Below are 15,836 nucleotides of genomic sequence, written 5' to 3'. Positions count from 1 at the left end.
ATCAGAGACCAGGTTCAGGTCAGCGGGGTCATCTACTTCTGGGCTTTCCCCTGTGGAAGCCGGGTCTCGTTGGACCGAAGAGGTTGGGGAGAGGTTACTAGCACGTTCACCCGCCTCTGGCTCGAAGTCTGCTACAACCCAGAGGATACCCACAGCCACAATAGCTGCGAGTCCCAGGGTAAGCAGAGTGCTCCTACTGGGTTGTAGGAGTAACAGGAGTAGCATCTTCTTCTGGCTCACCTACTTGCTTACAGTGGATCCTGGTGTCTTTCCCTAAGCACTTTGCCAGCGTTGGGGTGGTGAGAGCGACACGATGTGGTCCCTTCAACATTTGTCGTGCCTCCTGACCATTACCCAATCTCCAGGCTGGAGATCGTGATAGGTACGGTCGTCTGGGGGAGTTCGGGCCTGTGAGTCAACAGCTCGAATACAGTTAGTCAGAGCTATACAGTGCTTAATTATAGTGTCATTCAACAGATGCAGATCTTAGACTGCAGCTGGTGGTGTGGGATTCCTCATGCGATGTGCCATCAGTACCTCATGTGGACTGAGGCCAGTTTTCCTGACTGGGGTGGAACGCATTGAAAACAAGGCTATGGGTAGAGCATCCACTCAGGTAAGTCCTGCTTGAGCACATATTTCTGCCAGTTTATTTTTCAGAACACTGTTGTAGCGTTATACAAGTCCAGAACTTTCCGGGTGAAACGGTACATGCAAATGTATCTTAACTTGCATCATGTCACACAATTCATTCATTATCTTTGAGTTTAAATGTGTCTCCCAATCTTAATCATAACTTTGTGGTACACCGAATCATGGAACAATATCATGTAACAGGCATTTAGCCACAGTCTTTGCTTCCTCATTAGATGTGGGGAAGGCTTCAATCCATTTGGAGTATCTTTCAACCATTACCAACATATATTTTATTCTTTAACAGACAGGCATGTGAACAAAATCACTTTGCTTATCTACAAAAGGGCCCCAGGGGACTGGTAGGCTTGACAAAGAGGTCGGTACTGGCTTTCCTGCGTTGTGTTCTTGACAAATTAGACATTGGGCACAGATTTGTGCGGCGATCATAGTAAATTTGGGTGCGTACCATTCTTTTCTACAAGCACTTACCATCATTCCCCCTTTGGACACATGACTCACACTGTGATTCATCTTTCCAAAAAAACAACAACACTGCCAGTTAAATAAAAATAAACTAAATCAGAATAACAAATAAAATTAGAATTACAACCCTTGATAACTCCACAAGGAAATAATTTGATCCCATAAGGGAATTCAAGGAATAGTCAAATAGAGCTTCCCTCACACCACTCATGCACTTGTTGTGTGTAAGTAGCTCACCCCCCCTTTGTGCTTTCTTCACAGTTCAGGGGCAGCGCGCTGTCTCTCTCCTTTTCGCCCGTCCCAATCAGAATTAGAATTATTGATAAATTATAAAGAAAAAAAAGACTGAGATATAAATACAAATCTTGTGAGATTTGTATCAACAACAATACACTTCTTCATACTTTTCATATTTTAAATTTCAACCAATGTCACTGATCTTTCTAGCGAGGGTGATCAGGCCTCACCAGAAGGTCAGAACAGAGGTCAGAGGTCATTCAAGAACATTAAGTGAGTCTGTTCTTTCCCTTTTCTTTCCCTGTACTTCAGACTCATTGTTTTAAATCATGTTAAACATTCTCTAGACCAGGTTTACATGTGATTTTTCAGTACATTTCTCATCAGGAGAACTTACATGTGTTCAAACAAAATTCGGACAATAGACACTTCAGTACATTTAATGTGTGTGCCCTTTAAGATGCATCCTTTCTAACCGTGATGAACCTACTAAAACCAAATAGAAAAACCCCATACAATAAACCAGACACGGTATTAACACCACTAACAAATATTCATAAGTATAGACGGGTGGGTTGTGTGTGTATGCAGGTGTGTTTGTGGTAAAACTTAGGGATCCGGGTACCTTTATACTTTATAGTACTGCAGAATTTCACTAACTGCTCTCCCAAGGCACCTGCCTCAGGAAGCATTTCAAAGGGAGAGATACAGAATCATTGTTAAACTCATCAGAAAACTTGGTAGTGGACATTCCATCAGTCCTGGAAGAAAAAATAAACATGTACTTAGTTCACTATGCTACATCTTAAATCAGTCCTAAGAATGAATATTCAGTACTACTATGCTATGTACCACCCTCCCTTTTTCAATGGAGCTTACTGCATTTTGGGCAGGAAGCCTTGATAAAACCATGTGTATACATAATCATACTGGAGACAAATCAGATGATATAGGGTCCCATTAAGTATTTAATTAAATATTTGACATTGGATTTCTGTCGTTTTGTATTGATGGGAGTTGTAGTCTGTAAGGGATTTATACCATATCTCGTTATTACCTGGGTTCTAGGCACTCCTTAATCTTGGCGATAGACAGGATGTATGGTCCAAAATGTTGGGCAATGGTGGTTAGGTCCGAGTTCTCCTGCTTCAGCTGCTGCAGGTCGTGGAGCTGTGCTAGAATGTGGTCAAACACAAATACCATGTCAAAGTATGGAACAAAGCACATGCATCACATCCAAACACACGTGTAAAAGCATTGAATTAGATCATGATGCATGTTACCAAGTCCACATTAACATACATATAACAGATCGATATTTCGCTTACGGGTAAACCTTACCTTCATATATCTCCTGCTCATTAGTGTCCCTCTGAAAGGTCTCCTCCCAGATCTAAAGGGAAATAATCATCCTCTAAGGCAAAATTCAGTTTATATTGAACAGTAAACAATTATTCATGTGCACCAAAACATGTGAGCTGCTGTCTAATCACTCCTAGACATCCTAAATATGTCCCCACTGTTAGATATGGGGCCTGTGGAGGTACTTCTTCAAACAGGGTCCTCATGTTCTCCACAGAGCAGTACTGAGAGGTGACATCTGCTGATGTAAAAAGGGCTTTATAAATACATTTGATTGATTGATTGATCTGTCCGTCGATATGCAGGGAGCGGTCCAGGATCTCATCCATGGTGTCTGTGTTGATGAGGGAGTGGTACTTGGTCAGGTCCCTGTGTAGCTCCTGTAACTGGTCCTTCAAGTTCTAGATCTCAGTCTGGAGGATTTGGGTCAATAAAACACACACACACACACACACCAACACTGTCACCCTATGGCCGAGCCCCAGGGCATGTCACTGAGGGGCGGGGAGTGGCAGGACATGGAGAGGGGTGGCCCAACCACAGGGCATTAGGGCACGTTCACTCTGTCTCATATTTATTACGGTATTTCCTTGCCGCAATTGTTAAGGTGTTGAAGGATCAAGTGCCACCCTCAAGGGTTATGCACAAATACTTCAAATGAGGATGAGGTAAAGATACTATGTTTCATTTTAAGGCTCTAATTATGTACTTGCGTATCTTTCCCAGCCTATCTATCCCATTTTATATCCCTTAAGTTCAATATTACATTTTGTTCACAACTTCTCCTCACTGCTAATGTTCCAGAGAGAGTGATTCCTAGTTGAAGCGTGTACTTTAAAACCTTAACTCAACACTCTGTAGAATGCCATGTTTACAACTAACAATGCAAAACATTTGCTTGTCGAGTTCCAGTTCAGAAAATAACTTTGCTATAAAAATGGAGAACAGTAGAACCACAGTACCTTGCTTCATCTATTTGCAACAAATGGAAACAATAAACTATTGTAAACTGTACTTGAGTCCCTTAAGTGCACTGTTGAGGCCTGGCTTAACTGAAGACAGCTAATTCTTGCTGTCTCTAGTGAGCTTTAAGACAGAGACACCAGGACAGGCAGACAGTGGGTCCTGACCTGGCTTTCCTCACTCCTTACCACCACCACTACTACTACTGACACCAACACCACCACTACTACTGCCACCACCACCACTACCACTGGAGTAATAGTTACAGTGCCTTCAGAAAGTATTCATACCCCTTAATTTATTCCACATTTTGTTGTGTTACAGCCTGAATTCAAAATGAATTAAATATTTTCTCACTCATCTACACACAATACCCGATATTGACAAAATGAAAACAATTTTATAAAAATCACATTTACATAAGTATTCACACCCCTGAATCAATGCATGTTAGAATCACCTTTGGCAGCGATTACACCTGTGAGTCTTTCTGGGTAAGTCTCTAAGCGCTTTGCACACCTGGATTGTACAATATTTGCACATTATCCTTTTAAAAATTCTTCAAGCTCTGTCAAGTTGGTTGTTGATCGTTGCTAGACAGCCATTTTTAAGTCTTTCCATAGATTTTTAAGCCGATTTAAGTCAAAACTGTAACTAGGCCACTCAGGAACATTCAATGTCGTCTTGGTAAGCAACTCCAGTGTATATTCGGCCTTGTGTTTTAGGTTATTGTCCTGCTGAAAGGTGAATTTGTCTCCCAGTGTCTGTTAAAAAGCAGACTGAACCAGGTTTTCCTCTAGGATTTTGCCTGTGCTTAGCTCTATTCTGTTTACTTTTATCCTAAAAAACGTCCTAGTCCTTGCCGATGACAAGCATACCCATAGCATGATGCAGCCACCACCATGCTTGAAAATATGAAGAGTGGTACTCAGTGATGTGTTGTGTTGGATTTGCTCCAAACATAAAGCTTTGTATTCAGGACATGAAGTTCATTTCTTTGCTATTTTTTTTGCAGTTTTCCTTTAGTGCCGTATTGCAAACAGGATGCATGTTTTGGAATATTTGTATTCTGTACAGGCTTCCTTCTTTTCACTCTGTCATTTAGGTTAGTGTTGTGGAGTAACTACAATGTTCCATCCTCAGTTTTCTCCTATCACAGCCATTAAACTCTATAACTGTTTTAAAGTCACCATTGATCTCATGGTGAAATCCCTGAGTGGTTTCCTTCCTCTCTGGGAACTGAGTTAGGAAGGACGCCTGTATCGTTGTAGTGACTGGATGTATTGATGCACCATCCAAATTGTAATTAATAACTTCACCATGCTCAAAGGGATATTCTGTGTCTGCTTTTTTGTATTTTTACCCATCTACCAATAGGTGCCCTTCTTTGCGAGGCATTGGAAAACCTCCCTGGTCTTTGTGGTTGAATCTGTGTTTGAAATTCACTGCTCGACTGAGGGACCTTACAGATAATTGTATGTGTAGGGTACAGAGATGAGGTAGTCATTCAAAAATCATGTTAAACACTATTATTGCACACAGAGTGAGTCAATGCAACGTATGTGACTTGTTAAGCGAATTCTTATTCTTGAACTTATTTAGGCTTGGCATAAAAAAGGGTTTGAATACTTATTGACTCAAGACATTTCAGCTTTTCATTTTTAATTAATTAGCCAGAATTTCTACAAACATAATTTCACTTTCACATTATAGGGTATTGTGTGTAGGCCAGAGACACAATATCTCTATTTAATCAATTTTAAATTCAGGCTGTAACACAACAAAAATGTAGAACAAGGCAAGGGGTGTGAATACTTTCTGAAGGGACCGTAGCTATTCCATTATATTGTACACCACTTTAACAGCCCTTCCTAACACTTAATATCACCATTTTAACCAAATGTTTGCCATAGTTTACCATTGTACTGTACACCATGAATGAGAGAGGGCTACTGTATGTATGTTGCAAATGAAACATTGAATAAATACTGTATAATTAGCCAGTAGGTAAAGACAGATATTCTATAATTACCGAAAAAGTTTATCGGCACACGACTAGAGAAGCCATGCAGCTTACCTGGGCTCTGGGATGCTTTTAGTCCAGATTTTCTTGCCTGGCACATGCCTTGATACAGCAGTAGAACTATACCTAGAGCAAGTGTGATTGTTTGCTGTGAGCGTCTCTCTCTCTCACCCTGCCATATGCATTTAGTCCTGTGAGTATCCACCTGCTGCCGCCACCACTGATACCAATTTAAGACATTGGCAAAGGCAGTGATATCAGTGGCATGGAACAAATTGGCCCCGCCACTTCTGTGTGTGCCTAGCTACCAGATAAATCCTGGAAATGTCTGTGAAATTCTGGTAAAAATAGTGCCAGCCTGCTCAGTGCCATCCCTGCCCACTCCGCATCTTACATGGAGTGGCACTGGTTGGGAGGGAGGACAGTCAGTATGGTGGGGGTTTGGGAACCTGTGAACAGTTGGGAGTAATTTATGTGGAATATTGGTCAGGGAGCATGTGTCACTTGTGTCCACATGGACTTGTGTCCACATGGACAGTGACCCTCTCTGTCTGTGTCAAAAACCTACAACTATAGCTTACGCCAACTAAGAATCAAGGCTCTCGAAGGAGACATTTTGATTCTGTTAAAACTCTGGTAACAGCTAAGCCCAATGCCCAATGCTTGAATTTGAGTCCAGGCATCCTCACTGGATCTTATACTTCAGCCAAATACATTCATACCCAATTTGTGTGTGTATAGAGAGGCACACTGTCATACAGTGGGGGAAAAAAGTATTTAGTCAGCCACCAATTGTGCAAGTTCTCCCACTTAAAAAGATGAGAGAGGCCTGTAATTTCATAGGTACACGTCAACTATGACAGACAAATTGAGAAAAAAAAATCCAGAAAATCACATTGTAGGATTTTTTATGAATTTATTTGCAAATTATGGTGGAAAATAAGTATTTGGTCACCTACAAACAAGCAAGATTTCTGGCTCTCACAGACCTGTAACTTCTTCTTTAAGAGGCTCCTCTGTCCTCCACTCGTTACCTGTATTAATGGCACCTGTTTGAACTTGTTATCAGTATAAAAGACACCTGTCCACAACCTCAAACAGTCACACTCCAAACTCCACTATGGCCAAGACCAAAGAGCTGTCAAAGGACACCAGAAACAAAATTGTAGACCTGCACCAGGCTGGGAAGACTGAATCTGAAATAGGTAAGCAGCTTGGTTTGAAGAAATCAACTGTGGGAGCAATTATTAGGAAATGGAAGACATATAAGACCACTGATAATCTCCCTCGATCTGGGGTCAAAATGATCACAAGAACGGTGAGCAAAAATCCCAGAACCACACGGGGGGACCTAGTGAATGACCTGCAGAGAGCTGGGACCAAAGTAACAAAGCCTACCATCAGTAACACACTACGCCGCCAGGGACTCAAATCCTGCAGTGCCAGACGTGTCCCCCTGCTTAAGCCAGTACATGTCCAGGCCCGTCTGAAGTTTGCTAGAGTGCATTTGGATGATCCAGAAGAGGATTGGGAGAATGTCATATGGTCAGATGAAACCAAAATAGAACTTTTTGGTAAAAACTCAACTCGTCGTGTTTGGAGGACAAAGAATGCTGAGTTGCATCCAAAGAACACCATACCTACTGTGAAGCATGGGGGTGGAAACATCATGCTTTGGGTCTGTTTTTCTGCAAAGGGACCAGGACGACTGATCCGTGTAAAGGAAAGAATGAATGGGGCCATGTATCGTGAGATTTTGAGTGAAAACCTCCTTCCATCAGCAAGGGCATTGAAGATGAAACGTGGCTGGGTCTTTCAGCATGACAATGATCTCAAACACACCGCCCGGGCAATGAAGGAGTGGCTTCGTAAGAAGCATTTCAAGGTCCTGGAGTGGCCTAGCCAGTCTCCAGATCTCAACCCCATAGAAAATCTTTGGAGGGAGTTGAAAGTCTGTGTTTCCCAGCGACAGCCCCAAAACATCACTGCTCTAGAGGAGATCTGCATGGAGGAATGGGCCAAAATACCAGCAACAGTGTGTGAAAACCTTGTGAAGACTTACAGAAAACGTTTGACCTGTGTCATTGCCAACAAAGGGTATATAACAAAGTATTGAGAAACTTTTGTTATTGACCAAATACTTATTTTCCACCATAATTTGCAAATAAATTCATTCAAAATCCTACAATGTGATTTTCTGGAGAAAGAAATTCTCATTTTGTCTGTCATAGTTGACGTGTACCTATGATGAAAATGACAGCCCTCTCTCATCTTTTTAAGTGGGAGAACTTGCACAATTGGTGGCTGACTAAATACTTTTTTCCCCCACTGTACATATCCTTTAAAAATATATATTTCCCTTTATTACTTTCCAACCCCACCACCCCTTCCCTAATTGGAGTAAACTAGTGAACAACAATGTTTAGGTCTCTACTTCCAGTTTATACATCCTATAAACATTTTATGGACACAGTCAATTTTACAATAATTCTATTTTGTTTGTTTTTACTCCTGAACTTCCTCTACCCTCAACCTCTCCGATCATTTTCATGATGTCCATCCGGTTTGCTTCTATATGCCATATATTTCTAACTCTTCTCTTTCACAAAAGCTCTCAACCTATAACCTATATACTTATTATGGACACAGTATGCTTTACATTAGTTATCTTGTTGTTATTATTTGTTGTTAGTTGTTATTAGTCCCATCCTTCAACTCCATTCAACACCTCCCATCTATCTCTTAACACCATCCATATTGGATTTCTATTTGCCATATATTTTTCAACTGTACTGTGATGTTTTACAAAAGTTCTGAACCCTTCTATTCTCATTGTTTCTACAGATTGTAAATTGAAAATAAACATTTTTGCTAAAAGTATTATTATATTATTGATCGATTGACTATGACTTTTCAGATCACCCAGTAGTGCTATCTGCAGGGTTAGCTCCAGGTAAATATTGCAATCCTTTAGCCATTCCTGGACCTGTGTCCAAAAACAAGCTACAAATGGACAGTACCAAAACAAATGATCTAATGATTTTGTCTCTTCGCAGCAAAATCTGCAGAGCTGGGAAGACTGTATCCCCCATATAAATAACATTATATAGGTAGCAAGAATTTTGTATAATAATTTAAATTGAACAATTATACGTTTTGAATCCGGCGTCGTTTTGCGTATCAGTTCATAAACACTATGCCATGGAATCGGTACGTCAAAAATCTCTTCCCAACTATTTTGCAATCTATATGGGACGGCTGTCAATCCTTTGGTCCTTAAAGGAAACTGGTATACTTTTTTATTTATCACAATTATCTTTAACCAATTATGTTCTTTAATGCAGGGCCGACAGACAAGTTCCTTACTTTTTCCCCCTTCCACTTTCCTCTTCCATTTTTGCGGTAATGCTGCAATTATTTGGTTGTAATTTTGGGTAGAGCAGACATTTCCATATGTTTTTGTTAGCTGCATGTGCAACATAACTCCACCAGTCCTACCTATGATATAATTTACGAAGATTATCCTTTTTTTAAATTTTATTTTTCAAAAAGTAATGTTTTTTTAATCAATTAGTATATTTGAGTTTAACCACAATATTTGTTGCATTATTTGTTCTGGAGTTTCTGGAGGATTATATTGAAATTGCAACCAACTTTCTATGGCTTGTTTTAGAAATAGTGATATTTGGGAGATTATTTCCTTTTCAAATAACTGAAAGTGAGAGGTTGTAATCTGAATAAAGGGAAAAAGGCCATTCTTGAACATCGGGTAAGACAATCTTACTAATTTGCTAGAGAACCAGTTCGGATTTAAGTATAACTTTTGTATGACTGAAGCTTTTAGTGATAGGTCTAATGCTTTAATATTTAATAATTTCTGTCCTCCGAACTCATATTCATTATATAAATAGGCCCGTTTAATTTTGTCTGGCTTGCCGTTCCAAATAAAATTGAATATTTTTTTCTCATATAATTTCAAAAACTGTTCGCTAGGTGTAGGCAACACCCTAAGCAAATAGGTAAACTGGGATAATACTAAAGAGTTAATCAGGGTGATTTTTCCACAAATTGACAGGTATTTACCTTTCCATGGTAGCAAGATCTTATCTATTTTTGCTAACTTTCTATTAAAATGTATTGGAGTGAGATCATTTATTTCATATGGGATATGTATTCCGAGTATATCCACATCACCATCAGACCATTTTATTGGTAAACTACATGGTAATGTAAATTTTTTATTTTTTAGTGATCCAATATGTAATATAGTACTTTTTATCATATCTCATCTTTTATATGTGTGAATGATATTGAAATATTACATTCAACCTTATACACTGAAAGCCAGAGATGAGGGGAGATTTCAGAGCCTTTCAAGCCAACGATTATATTTTAAGGCCAAAAAGACTCACAGGGCTGCGGTACTAGTTGCCCTGGTGATGGGGCTGGGCGGCGCTGTCCCAGCAGCAGTAAGGGCTCCAGACAGCGAGCAAACTCACACCTATAGTCTGTGTTAATCTGAGGGGAGAGAGAGATCATCTAGGTCAGAGTTTGGCTAGCACCTTTCTTTGAGGGAAGAGACAAGACATTTACTGTAGGTCTAGTATACTGTATACAATACTAATTCTACATGACAATGTTGAGTAAAATCACATTGTTTTGTAAGGTCAGAATAGACGGGTCACACTCTCTTTGCTGCTTTGCACTGGTCGCATTCGATGAGGGAGCTTCACAATCCTCCTCAGCCTCTCAGTTTCTGTGGAAGAGAGAGACGCCATGCGTGATGCAAACCTCTGGTGAATTTATCCATTCTATCTTTGATTCTCCCCAGAATATGAAGTGCCAGTACTCACATATCCCATGTCCAGACACTCAAACTTGTTGGCTGAGCTGAGGAAGGCTGAGCAGGTGACCAGGTGAACCTTTGAGAGGGCATCAGTGAAGGTCAGAGGTCAACCACACTGGAGGGCTGGTGAATAATTAACTGTTCATGTAATAACTAACAATATATACCACTGTCAATTTTATTTATGGGTATCATTTAGCTCCATATGAGTTTGGCAATTAGTTATACACTGTTAATTCCAGACCTGGGGATATGGAGATATGAATTAGGGGTGTCTGATGACCTAACCTGCAATGTTGGCAGGAGGACTGCAAGGTGTGATATCTGCGCTCCTTTAGCGCCTTCTCCTTTTCTTCATGTTGGCTGCAAACACACACACAACATTACCACTTCACAACTATCCCCTCGATGCAGAGGATTAAAGAAATACCCACACAACAACACAGAAACTCATGCTCCATATATCCAGGTCCTTATCTATAGTCTGCTTCCCATTACAAACACATACACACAGACAGACACAGAGACAGAAACACACAGCCTGCCATAAATAGCCTTTAACTCCCTTCCGGGAATACAGACAGTCACTTGTCTGCTTCCAGGCAGCGGTGCAAGAAAGATGGAGGACTAAGGGCACAAAAATCTAATTAAAGATCTCTACACAATGCAACCTGATACACTTCCTCCCTCACACACTCCAGAGTAAGTAATGCTGCAGTCCAGTGGCCCCAAGGCTGTAGCTTCCTGCTCCACTAGCTGTGATGGAATGCTACCAGAGAGTAAATATCAATACCTCAGAGGTTATCTACACATTTTCATGGATTATATGTAACCATGAACTGCAGCCGTGGACATGGAATGATGAGTATTGTTTTGAAGCAGTCCTCACTCTGTTTGCCTTGCCATTCTTGTTTTAATTGTGTACTGTAAAGTCTCTCTCATGGGGCCAAATGGAAACTAGCCTACACCAGGGTTCTGGCATAAAATGGCTGCAACACATTCTTAGTGGTAAATTAGGTTTGTTAACCCTGTACAATGTAAGGCACTTTGAGACCTTGGGGAAATTGCTAACTTCAATCTATGCCTAAAATATTGCCTATCCATTGTCTTTATGGCATCAAAGCAACAGTTTCATAGTAAAGTAATGCAGTACCTGTGAGCCACTAGCAACATAATTTTCTTCCTCTCTTTCCTGACAGATGAGAGCAGAGAAACAGTTCATCACAAGGACCAGTACAAATTAAAATGTATGCACTTACTACTGTAAATTGCTCTGGATTAGTGTCTGCTAAATGACTCAAATGTAAAATGGCTGTGGGCTAAGAAGTCATCCACTAGTAGTAGGCCTACCGTGAAAAAGACTGTGGTCCTTGTTTGCCACCCTCTATTTGAGCAAATAACTGTCTGGGGATTTAACTTCTAGTGAGTTTTCTCTAAAATGTAATTTTGTGGTACACATTGTTTTGTAATTGTACCAGTATGTGTTTGGTTTAACTCCATTCATAGAGTTTTTGGTGAGTGCAGAAGACCTTTAAATCTTTTCACAAAAAGAGCAAGAGAGACACCCAGTGGTGAGGCACCATCATCACATATTCCAATTTGGAACTATATTTATTTTCTTGCACTTAGATAGTTAAATTTCACAATGTTTATTTAATACATTTGTATCTCAATAACAACATTATCAATACCATCTGTTTTTTCCAGGTGACCTGAAAAGAGTCCTTTAGTGATGTCTTACCTGTATACTGTTGAAGAGGTTGCAGATTGCGTTCTCCTCTTCCTCCATATTGGAGCACACCTCCCCTATCATGGCCCTCAGCATGATAATAGCTTCACGGGCCTGCAGCTCCTTCACTGCCTACAGAGGAAGCAAGGCTCACACATGGACATGGTAGATATTCTCATTCACCTAGAACTAACCTGTAGCTAAACCAAACACACATGATCATATGCTTTATCTCAAACCCAAGACCCAGCCTGTAGCTTTTCAAAATCAACAACATAAGGATCCTATACTATGGCATGTAAAATACAGCATGGAAACAATTCAGAGTTGCTGAAGGAGATTCATATTTTAACATACTACATAGGCCATGGAGTTGTGAGGACTATACAGATAAAACAGGGATTTCCAGAGGGGGTGACTGCGAACCATCGATGTTATACCACACAATGTATCTCGAGAATAAAAGTAAATCCACTCACCAGCACTGCCTGGTCTAGAATCTCACAGCCTTCCCAGCTAGAACATTTGGTTCCTTGGAAGTTGTGGGAATGTACGTTTTTGGTTTCCCATTGGTTCTGGGAACGAAGCCATACATTTCCTGACCGGTAAAACTGAACATTTTTTAAACGTTCTAAGAACGGAAGTGAACATTTCGCCTGTTCTATTCTTAGGTTGCATGGAAGTTCTGAGAACGTTTTACTCTGGTTCCTTCTGGAAGGTTTAATTTACTCTGGTTCCTTCTGGGAGGTTTAATTAATGCTCTGAGAATGGAAATTATAGGTTATTTTGAGTTTTTTTAATAATGTCCTCAAAAATGTCACTGAATGTTTCAATAAGACTTTAATAACACTGCTATCTTATTTGTTTTACTCCAAGCACAGATAGGACACATGTAAATTCATTTCCTTAGGCATTAATCAGGCAAACACATTTATTTTTTATTGCGACACCGCATCAGTGAGATTCAAACCTATAATCTTCTATTCTCTATCCATGGAATTAGTCCATTGCGCCCCCAGGATGGAGCTAGCATGCCATGTTGTTTTTTTTACGCTTACAAAGCTGTTCATTTTTGTCAATTTAAACAGACCCCATTTCAAAGGAAACAAGCACTCCTTAACGTCAGGTGTGGCCAATTAGTGGGCGTGGCCAACACACCTGAACACACTGAACAAGATAGAGGATAGAGAGAGTTTTGTTGATGCTGAGAACGGAATGTATGTGTTTTCAAATAACATTCTTAGAACGTTCTCTGAATGTTACTAAAGTTTTCTTGTGGCTTTATGAAAAGTTTCCTTAACATTCTCAGAACAATTTGAGAACATGACTTTGAATACAACCATGAGGAAACCTGTAGAAAAACGTTATGCTGAAGTACTGAAAATCCCACAGAAGAACTGAAGTACTGAAATTCACACAGAAGAACATTGTTTCTTAACGTTCTTGGAACAAATGAGGAAACCTATTGGAAACATTATGCTGAAGTACTGAAATTCCCACAGAAGAACGTTGTTTCTTAATGTTCTCTGAACTATTTGAGAACATTCCCAATGCCAAACCAATTGGAGAAAGTTCCTAGAACATTACCAAAATTTAAATTAAATCTAACCATGTTTGAACTTTTAGGAAACGTTCTGTCAAAGTAATGGAACACCAAGAAAATACTGTAATGTTTCTTAAATGTGCTGAGAAAGTTCCAAAGCCAAGCAACTATCCTGCACCATTCCCAGAATGTTATGGGAAGGTTGCATGCAAAACAACCATAGGACAACCACGCTCTCACCAAGCTCTAAGAAACATATGGTTCTCAGAACGTTATGTGCTAGCTGGGTTGCAATTATTCTGTCGCAATGTCAATGCAGTGTGTCAGGCTCTCCCTGTTGAATTTCAAATCGAATCAAATGTTATTTGTTACATGCTTCGTAAATAACGTGTAGACTAACAGTGAAATGCTTACTTTCGGCCCCGCTCAACAATGCAGAGAGAAAGAAGATAGAGAAATAATAGACAAGTAAAACACATAATAATAAAAGTAATAATAAATACACAATGAGTAAAGATAACTTGGCTATACATGGTACCAGTACCAAATCGATGTGCAATAATTTGGCAGAAACATAAATTAGATTTACTCACAGTGTTCCTGTGTGAATCTGGTGTTGCTGTAGTAGGAGCTTCACTCCTTCACACTTGTCTGAAACACTTGATGCAGATAATAGACTTATTCTCTGTGGAGAACATGATGTAGGGCTCCTTATGGAGAGCTGTGGAGACAAACACCAAGTTAAACCATCACTATCACATCACTGTTCCTTTAATACATATTTCAATGCAATGAATAGTATTCGAAAAATATTCAATAAATAAATAATTGTTCTTATGCAAGGGATAATCAACGAAGGGCTATGTGTTCTCTGGAAAATAATGCACAACGTGGAATGTGTGTTCCACGACGCGTTACCAGAGTCTACCTAACCTTCCACAGTTGCATTATTTTCCAGAGAATGCATAGAGCCCTGAGTTGATTATCCCTTTTATACCATGGCTATACATTAACATATTTGCTGCTAGAAATGTATTCATTTGCCAGTAGAAATGTGACAACACCCTGAAGTAGCTAGCAAGTTTACTAGCTAGCTAAGCTACAGTAGTTGCCTTGGTAACCAACCAATTTATACGGGTGTAATAACAGTGGTGGTTGATGCTTTTTGCCTACACGGAAATTACGATATGAAACGTTGATTTGGAAACCTTCTGACCAACTACTGGGTCAGGCGGCGCCCCTCTGTCTATTTCATTTGTCGTAGTAAATATAAAATGTTATAGATTGGTCTGACTAAAATGTTGTGCAAAGACCCGTTAGGAGCTTGTTTTCAATAAATGTTCTGTGTCATGTGTCTGATACTAACAGTGTGTTAGTTGTCTGTGCATAACATTTTAGTAGCGAACAAAGAACAGAGCACCAGATGGCCTAATCTTACAGGAGTACGATAACTGGACAACACCCACGCCCAAGGCCACAATCACCAGATCCTCCTCACGAGTTCCTGGACACACACAAAACATTTCATTTGCACGCACACTCATTCTCCACTTCCTTCTACTGGTCGGGTGCCAAGGGCAGAGGACTCTGCCGTGCACCAATGGGGCTTCTACTCTGGACAGAGCAGACCCGCCTCCTACGCCTCGGGAACCAATCAAGGGACTAGAAGAAGGACCCCTTCCTTTATGTTACATTGTATAAAGTAATGCTGCAAACTCTGTTTTAGACATCCTTCTCAACTGTCTCCATAAGAGGCAATTGATTGGGTCCATGCATGTTAATTAGCAGGATCCCATGCATGTAGCCTAACAGTACAAGATATCTCTGGGTTTAATAAACTGCCTTTTGCTTAAGCAAATTCCTCTCTGTCTAGCGTCGTTGGTTTGTACTCCCTCTCCTAATTATGTGTTCACCAACACATATCACATGATTTCTGATAATAGTTCTCGATTGTATCGACTGATTGGCACCCCATACTATAGCAATCAGTCGATATAATCGAGAACTATCATCA

At 40.1% G+C, this 15,836-nt stretch overlaps 1 pseudogene across 1 annotated transcript in view; it reads right to left on the bottom strand.

Annotated features, from left to right (window-relative positions):
• Positions 1–350: 350 nt before the first annotated feature.
• The window catches only part of LOC311138786 (RING finger protein 207-like), a 30,217-nt pseudogene continuing 14,731 nt past the window's right edge, over positions 351–15,836 (bottom strand). The window contains exons 3-15 of the transcript in view: positions 14,468–14,543; positions 14,129–14,156; positions 12,292–12,411; positions 11,704–11,742; positions 11,243–11,319; positions 10,839–10,913; positions 10,554–10,626; positions 10,396–10,460; positions 10,117–10,222; positions 2,904–3,257; positions 2,698–2,749; positions 2,414–2,531; positions 351–408 (exon numbers count right to left, since the gene is read on the bottom strand). The product of the transcript in view is annotated as an RING finger protein 207-like (transcript). The remainder of the gene's footprint in view (positions 409–2,413; positions 2,532–2,697; positions 2,750–2,903; positions 3,258–10,116; positions 10,223–10,395; positions 10,461–10,553; positions 10,627–10,838; positions 10,914–11,242; positions 11,320–11,703; positions 11,743–12,291; positions 12,412–14,128; positions 14,157–14,467; positions 14,544–15,836) is intronic.

Source organism: Coregonus lavaretus (assembly GCF_964263955.1).
Source record: "Coregonus lavaretus genome assembly, chromosome: 12".
Taxonomy (NCBI): domain Eukaryota; kingdom Metazoa; phylum Chordata; class Actinopteri; order Salmoniformes; family Salmonidae; genus Coregonus; species Coregonus lavaretus.
The sequence above is the reverse complement of the archived record's forward strand: the minus strand, read 5'-3'. Positions and strand labels throughout refer to the sequence as shown.